General features: G+C 33.6%; 1 long non-coding RNA gene across 1 annotated transcript; it reads right to left on the reverse strand.

Annotated features, from left to right (window-relative positions):
* Positions 1 to 295: 295 nt before the first annotated feature.
* LOC149776069 (uncharacterized) lies at positions 296 to 6669 on the reverse strand. The gene is made up of 4 exons (XR_016416210.1): positions 6522 to 6669; positions 3046 to 3174; positions 2243 to 2353; positions 296 to 389 (listed from the first exon to the last, which is right to left on the reverse strand). It is a non-coding gene; the product is annotated as an uncharacterized LOC149776069 (long non-coding RNA).
* Between the last annotated feature and the right edge of the window lie 289 nt (positions 6670 to 6958).

Genomic DNA, 6958 nt, shown 5'->3' on the forward strand with positions numbered 1-6958 from the left:
GATTCATTGTAAAATCTATATTATATATGTGATTTACCGATAGGCTTAGGCCTGTCTTGACTGGTTAGTAACCTAAATATTGCTGACATGAAAATAAAAAGAATATTTCACCTATTTCCAGTTAATTGATACTGACGTATGATCAAAATGAATGCCCAAGTGAGTCTTGTCCGATGAATTGTACATAAAAAAACATCAGTGCTATTGGTTTACAACAGTAATGCCAGATACAATTCAAGAGGCTTCTGATGATCTAAATCACTTAAGGTATTAAAAACAAAGTCTAAAAACAGAATTACGCTAACTCTTTATAGCTGAATAACGAGTGATTTATATGTTTAACTCTGTTTCAATTCAAACTTGTTTCCCGTGTTTCCAGCTCGAACTACCTGAAAACAGACAACAAGATTATATATATATATATATATATATATATATATATATATATATATATATATATATATATATATATATATATATATATCATTAGCTAAAACCGTTACCGCTTATATATATTGGTGTTTATAATAGACCGTTATGTTTTCCTAATTCCATGGGTTCCCACTACTAAATAATCAGTATTTCTCTCTACGCAGCGGTGATTCTCATAAGAGTTAGAAACTGGGCACTGCAAGAAGAACTTTGCTGTATCCACGTGCACTCCTATTAATTGGCGCGGAGGACAACCCATCTGCATTTACCAGTACGTATTGCCCTTCATCTAACTATTTGATGAACCAGCGGACAGCGCTCATTAATGAATTTCCTTACGTACATTCCTAATAAGATAGGGCATGGCTTTAATGGTATTGTTTCAGTCTGTTCATACTGTCAATGAACAAGAGTTTTTCTTTACGAAAATAAAACTATATCTGATTGGACACAAACATAGTTATATTTGGCATTGGCTTTTCGGTTACCTTGACTAGCAAATAGTCAGCACTCATAATAAAAGGTTATCGAAGGTATTGAAATGATTGGCCACGTCTTCCTAATAGTCTACGACCTTAGTAAACTTGACACAATATAATGTGTCCATGCACAGCAGGAAACTGTATCCATAAAAGATTCTCAAAACATAAAATGTGCCGATTTTCATGTTTCCAATATTGAGCTACTGACACACAACAATTCGTATTCACAAAAAGTGATTAACTATCATGTGCATTTTAATTAATGGATGGACAGAGTTCAATGCACTTATAGACATATATTCATTTAGACTAAAGTTGACATCTCTATGATCACATTTGTTTCAAAGAGAAGTTATCATTTACGAATTTATATCATTATATTCCTTTTTGTCTTCAGCATACTGAAATGTTTTCTAATAATATATACTCAGTTATACAACAGTTTCTTCAGCAGCAGGCAATTAGATTTGGGACATAACCTCATGTCATCATGTCATGTGTTGTCATATGATGTGGGTGAGCATCAATAGTACCCGAGTATTTCACCTTTCTAGGTATCGTGTTCCTAAGTCAAGGAGGATGGAGATTCCGCTAAAAAGAAAACCCTTTATTTAGTAATGGGAACTCGAGGACGTACCATGTGATGCACTAAAGATTTGTATTGTTAGCCATGCTGACAGTTTACTTTACCCATATCCGTTTCTTGTCATTTGAACTAGTAATGTCCCCTACAACGTAATGTGTTCCCCCCTCCTCAACCGAAAAAGAAAAACAAGAAAAAAAAGATGAATAAAGAAACAAAAACCTCAGCCGAAAAATAAATTAAAAGGTTAGTAATGACTCGCTGGGCTTGGGCACTTAATGAGGATACTCAATGTAGCTCTCAATGGACACTAGCTGGCAAGCGTAAATATGAACGGCCAAAGATACCATGACAGAGGACAGTGAGATGGAAGAGATGGAACTTTCCTCGGGCGCGACACAAGCTATTGCTCAAGATCAACTTGATGGTGGAAGATAGTAGAAACTCTATGTCCCGGACTTGATGAAGAGGATCAACTAATTAACTAAAGATTCGATGGAAAAAACTCGTGCGAATCAAAAGCAAATCAATTATTTTAACTCTTAGTAACATAACTATTCGTAACGATCTTGCCAAAACATTTCTTTACTGAAAATGCCGATTATCATCCCATGTTTAGAGAAAAGGATGCTGTACAAAATGTGTATGTCACGGGCCAGTGTAACAGATTTGTTCTTTGGAAGACCCCGCCACCATCATGCAAATTGCATGTTATAAATGTACGTAAATTCGACCGATGGGATACCTTTAATGCCTTAATTAGCATTTGCACAGCGGCAAGTGCCCTGGAGACAACGCCAGTGCTGGCCATTTCCGCAGTTGTGTCCATGTCCACAGTCACCATTGTTGGTGCAAGCTATTTAAATAAATAAATAAATAAATTGTACAAACGACAACTCAAGCAAACGATCTAATCCTGACGAGTACATTTTTTCTAAGCTCATCTCCTAACTAAATTGTTTGAAAGATTGTACTAATAATCAGAACTCGTATCCTTTCTCGTAAATTATTACAAGATTATTTTGTTTGCACTACCTTATCTATTATACACAGACTAGTCTTTAATTCACTTTTGCTCAGAATCCGACTAAGCTTCAACTCTTTCAATGACCAGTGGTCAAAGAACAACCAGATGTCAAACAGCGCCATGTGATTTTAACCACAGAACCAATCAATTATTTTTGGACTAGGTATATGACGATTTACACTGCATGGAATTCACAAGCGCTAAAATCAATCCAAGCCATTAGCGATATAAAAAACCTTTTGTTCAACACTAAATCTAAATGGTTCATACCCTCTCAATGCATTTATGCCTACATACATACATACAACTACATTTGCTAATTGTACTCACCATTTATAAATTAAAGTTATTACGTTCATTTTCCTAAAACTCCATGTATGTATCCTAGCAGAGCTGATAAACATGCTACTTGGCGACCGTCTACGAAAATCTCTATATATGCGATCAATATTGTATGTGATTTTTGAGGGTCTCAACGCATCTAGCAAACCAAACGAGTTGTATCTAGAAATACATCTTACTGTGCGATCCGCCTCCAGTATGTGAACACGAGCAGACGCTGTCCACACAACCAAGCACCCACTCACTGCCCGTGCATGCTGTCAGTCTGCAGTCAGAACTGGAGGTACACGCTTCTCCCTTTACGTAAACTGCAGTAGAATACATGCACATTTCAAGCTGTTCATTGTGTTCGCTGTCATTCCATATTTAGGTAAGATACCCAAAAAATATTTAATTACTGCTTTAAGTACAATGTTCATATGGTTGGAAACTAACTCTTTAGAACTTGCACCAAAACCGCCTAAAGGATAAACCAAATTTTAAAAATACGGTGGAACCTCACCATAAGGCTGTTAGAAGTATCATGAATTCATACTGTCTAATAGTTAAGGTCAGCTTATTCTGAGGTAGTTTTGATATAAAAACTGCATTGATTGAAAAATATTTGAGCCCCACCATATCCGTATTATATGAAAATCTGCGCTAGAAGAATCGCATTATGGGGAACTACACTGCAATGGCTCTACTGTGAACTTCAGCCTGAGCTGTTTTGTTACAAAATATGATATATTCATCCCGATTGTAATATATAAGGTTTCAAATTTGATACCAAAATGGAAGGTATAAATACGATGCCGTGTATAATCAAATTTCAGCAAATATATAGTATAGAGAAAGTGTATGATGTACTATGCATTCTTAAATTTGACTTTATAATCTACTGTGAGGAATCTAAAATAAAAACCTGTGTAAAAATTTTGAACGGTTTTCTGAAATTAAATATAATTTGTAATAGTCAAAGAGAATTTGCATCTTTCTATGATGAAAGTATATAGCTCATCATGTGCAAATTACGGGTTGTAGAGAAATGTAGTACGTATATGTGTGTGAATAAGTTGATTGCAATTTATATCTCAAAACTTCCAAAATATCCTCTCCCCATCTCTCTTCTCTCAACGATATTTTTCCATACAAACAAGACAAACTATTTATTTTATACAATTTCAAATAAAATATTGCATCAATTTTCAGTTTATAATTTTTGGTAGCATACTGTTAGGAGTTGAAAAATTCGCTAGTACTTAAATGCATATTAATAATATCGTTTATAATACGATGTATTATCTGCATCTTCGGTCTTGAAAACATGGCTTTCGTTTACGGCTAGAAGACTTATTACATTCATATATATTATCGTTTAGGAAAATTAATCATTGATATTATAAACTTTAAATCGTATTGTCGCTTTTAATGAACAACGAAATAAACCCTTATAGTTGTGTATTTTTAAGGCATGTTCTAGCTACAAAATAAAAGCAACTTCAAGAATAAAATATTTAAATTTCACTCTTAATTAATTAATTAATTAATTAATTAGATTTTCGGTTACGTATTTTCATAGATGCTGGTTCATAAGTTAGGCATCTACTTAAATTGTTAATTATTCAGATTAAATGCATAAAAATTATAAAGGTACACAGCTAACATATGTAGGAAGAGTATCCACATTATGTCCCGCTAAAGTCACTTGAAAGAGAAAAATTAGTTATGTCAAGAGTTAAACAAATACAGCACTAAGTTAAAAATACAAGTCATTTATATTTTGGAGAAATTTTTTTTAAGAACACTGCATCATTTCTTTCATTGCTGGTTTGAAAAAGCATGGTGGGGTTAGGTGTAACATTCAAATTATTAAAGATTGTTGCACATGTTTCTGCTCACCTCTCCATTATCTCTTCAATAACTGTTTAGAATTTGGTGTATTCACTGCGTTATTGGAACAAGCCATATTTATTATTTCCATTCGTAAAGTGGACAACAAAATAACTCATCAAATTAGGGACCTAATCTTATTACTTCCCCTCTTTAAGAAAAAATTTCATGGCTGAACTATTTCTTTTGACATTTGCAACTAATTTATTTATTCGGTTGTTATTTTGTTATTCAGTTGCAATTTTAGATCGATTATTAATTAAACTGCTAGTTAACTACTTTTCTATTTAGCGAATTATTTATATAAAGTTTAAAAGTTATCATGAAAGCAAACGTAATTAAATACCCTTTATTGCAGTTAGCTCCTCTTTAATGTTGGTAAACAAGTAATGTATTATAAGGTATCGAAAGTAGAAGTATACTCAAATATCCCGCTGAATTTAGTTTTAATGAAACGTGGTGTCTTATCAAGTGTTTAACCATTTATGTACTAATTAAAAATACTAGATCATTTCCTAAAAGAAATGCTTATTGAAAAAAAATTATCAAACGTTCGCTCTCTAGATTCATTAACTTATGGTCATGTGTCACCCTAACCCTGATAAGCAACAATTTGTGTGGACCACAGACCAATACTATCGACAGAAAATTACTGAGCATCACGTTGTTTGCATTTACATTGGTATCTTGGGGGTACTTTCAGGCCTGATGTCCGTAATATATTGACTGCCACTATATATCGCATATAAATTCAGATCATCATAATTTAAAAGTTGTCCAACCATCGTCCTTGACCTTTCCAGTAGGCAGTAAACAATTAACTCGAATTTATACTGGAAAGTGTCAATATAAAATACTCCATCTTCACGAATGTTCTATGCAAATGGGTAGGACGCAGTAGTTATGTCTGGTATGGAGATAGGTCAATTATAGTGATTAGCAATTTAATTTAAAAAATTAAATACGGCAATGATATAAGAGACAATAAACTTGATTCATGCTTGCATCTCTATATTCAATTATCTTTGTAAAGTAGGATCACGTATGATATACAAATCAGTAATATCATCATTTGTTATAACAAGCAATCATCAAATGACCTACTTTGCTGTGTGACAAGGTTAAGGGAGATATTTTAGCTCGGCTGTTTACGTTAGCTGCAACAAGCATTTTACCCATGCATACATCCGTCGTTGTGGCGACATATCCTGATTCCGAAAGTTATATGATGATCTTGACTAATAATTGTATAACTTGCAGTGTGAAATCGATGAAAACAAAATAAAATGCGCATGCTTGAAACAAAATATACCCATGCAACTGTCATACAACAAAATGAAAAACTTCCATTGATATGAGATTTTGTCAGGAATGGTGTATACCCTTGTATCGATATAAGCGCTCCTATTGCGTTTAGGAATTTTTGAGGCAATTCAGATTCCTTTCGAAGTGTCGATACTATGCGCCTAATTATATTTTCGGTTTTATTTTATTTTTACTTTATCAATTTATTCCGTTGCCGTATCTGCTACGCAGAATGATTTGTTATTATTTCTTTGTTCCTCTGAAAATATTGTACAAAGAATCGATTCACTGATACATGACTAAGATACATTTTAAACGCATTCAAATAATAGGGCTTTACATTTCAATCATGCTAAATATTTCCCAATAATTTACAACTATAATAATGTTTCAAAATCTGATGTATTCACATTAATCAAGTTACATTGATAAATACCTTTTAAACTGATCTCGTGATAAGATTAAAAGTGCAACTTACCAACTACAACAACCAGCGCGAGAAGGTACAGACAGGTCTTCATGGTGGTATCAAATGTGCACATTGCACGAGGCCAGAGATTTATAATTCTGTCCCCTGACCTGGTGAGCACGTTGAGGCAAAATCGTGAGAGCACCTGCCATAGATACGCTGTTATAAGTCATCTTCTACATGTAAAAACAAACCAGCAAGTAACATATCCAAATTACTGGTCCATTCGTTACATATTCCAATTGGAGTTTGTAAAGAAGAGGAAGAACAAGAAGAAGAGGAGGAGGAGAGAGAACTGCATATACACGTAATAAAAATCTGAAGGTGCTATCCCTGGTTAATACAGTTGAAGGTTTTATCGAATGATGAACAATTAAATATAACAAAACTAAAAAGTGTTCCCCTAAGATAACAAATTGCAATTTTAAGGGTTGCTTCACATGCTT

Source organism: Sinohyriopsis cumingii, chromosome 18 (genome assembly GCF_028554795.1).
Source record: "Sinohyriopsis cumingii isolate HCF-2022 chromosome 18, ASM2855479v2, whole genome shotgun sequence".
Lineage (NCBI taxonomy): Eukaryota > Metazoa > Mollusca > Bivalvia > Unionida > Unionidae > Sinohyriopsis > Sinohyriopsis cumingii.